The sequence below is a fragment of the Scomber scombrus genome, chromosome 6, assembly GCF_963691925.1.
Source record: "Scomber scombrus chromosome 6, fScoSco1.1, whole genome shotgun sequence".
Lineage (NCBI taxonomy): Eukaryota > Metazoa > Chordata > Actinopteri > Scombriformes > Scombridae > Scomber > Scomber scombrus.
Genome location: NC_084975.1, coordinates 4,845,804 through 4,847,563, shown reverse-complemented (window position 1 = coordinate 4,847,563; position 1,760 = coordinate 4,845,804). Strand labels below are relative to the sequence as shown.

The window sequence follows — 1,760 nt, the reverse complement described above, 5'->3', positions numbered from 1 at the left end:
TCTTACTGTTTCTGTGGACAGCTTATCATTTAATTGATTCATGTGAAGGGAGGATGTCAGGATGTATCACTGTCTCCTCTCGCGCTTGTTTGTGTTTGGTTTCGGAGCCGCTTGGCCGGGTCGTGATGGTGTGATGTCAGCGTTGGCCAGGTCAAAGCAGATAGAAGAAAAAAAAGAGAGAGCGCTGCCAAATTCCATCTGACTCAGCAAAAACAAAACAACCCCCACGCCACAACCACGCCCTCCCTCTGCCCCCCCTGACCTCCAACCCCCAAAACCAACACCCCCCCTCCCCCCTCCGCCTGGCTATCCAGCAGTCTGACACACTGAACCTGCCCTTTTTCCTGCATGCCACCTGCGTCGCCTTGCAAGCAACTCGCCGTCCGCCACCGTCACGCCCGCCATGCTGCCTGCTGATGCAGGAATGATCTGCATCTCTGCATCTCGGCTCACTCGCTCTATGCATCAGCTTCCCACTTTGCCTCCATCTTGAAACTTTTTTTTTTCAGTGTAGGTTTCATCACAATCATCCTCATGAGAACATGAGTGTGTGACAGAGAATGTTAGCATTTGGATTTCACTTTTTTGTTTGTTTGTTTGTTTGTTTTTATTTCCAGACCAATGTAGGCCTGCCCTTTATCAATGAAGGCTCAAGGCTTTTAAATGCACATCATCTTAGTTACATATGCTTTTTTTCCTACAGTATAAATATGAAGAACTTGAGGAGTTAATTTGCCATTGTTTTAATGTACTGTATGGGTGTTTATGCAGAAGATAAGCCCTGATAAGACTTAAGCTATGGCCTCATTCCAGTGCACTAATCTATAGGAAAGTATTGTTAGTGAATAGCACTAATGGAAATCTCCTTTCCATGTAACTCATTTGCAAAGGTAGTAGAGTACTAACAGTTACTTTTGCACACTGTGCACTTAGAGCGTGCAGTTACGAGTTTGTGTGGAGGTTTTTCTTACGCACTGTGGTACTTACACAGGTTAATGCATTGGAATAAAGACAATATGAGGTTCAATATGTGATTCAATTTGTTGTCTGGTCATAATTTTGCACCCTCCCTCTGTTTTTTGTCTTTTGTTTTCTTGATTCCCCCCCTGATGAATTTATTCCGCTGCCCCTCTTTGACTGTGGACACGATGCTGTAAAGCATCAAACTGACGCCTCCCACCCTAGAAATGGGTGAAGGGATGGATGGGGGGGGGGTGTTTCTGTGATGGGCCGGGTTGGGGAGGGTTATGTTTTATTAAGACACTTCAGCACGCTTTGACTCCGTCACCTTCAGTCTACCTGCTGTCTTTTCACAGGGATAGTAATTATCATAGCACCTGTTTCTTGAATTGAGTTTTTTTAAGCTCTAAAGGTGATATTTTTATAAAAAATGATTTTTTTTTCCTTCCTTGCTTTTACTGTACAATACCACGCTGTGCACATTAAAATTTAATATAATCCAGTGTGCATTTGTTTATGTTTTTTTAATCCACAGTGTAAGTGATCATTAGCATGAACCCTCTCCATGATGAAGTCAGCTATTAACAGTGGATTATTTGTTCCTTTTTACTTGTGATATTGAGTCACCACAAATCTAATTGTGTAATACTTCACAGTAGATACTGGTTTCATTCATCTGGGCTGCAGGAAGCAGCCAGCTGAAGCTACTTGTGGAAAAAAATACTAAAGAATGAACCTTGAGCAGAGCAGAAAAAATCATTTCCAGCAGCAGTGCCCTCCAAACCTTCGTATGAGTCTGT

At 43.0% G+C, this 1,760-nt stretch overlaps 1 protein-coding gene across 1 annotated transcript in view; it reads left to right on the top strand.

Annotated features, from left to right (window-relative positions):
• The window catches only part of cav1 (caveolin 1), a 12,618-nt gene extending 11,155 nt beyond the window's left edge, over positions 1–1,463 (top strand). The window contains exon 3 of the mRNA XM_062421259.1: positions 1–1,463. This exon is cut by the window's left edge and continues 760 nt beyond it. The gene's annotated coding sequence lies outside the window, so the exon portion shown is untranslated.
• The last annotated feature ends 297 nt before the right edge of the window (positions 1,464–1,760 follow it).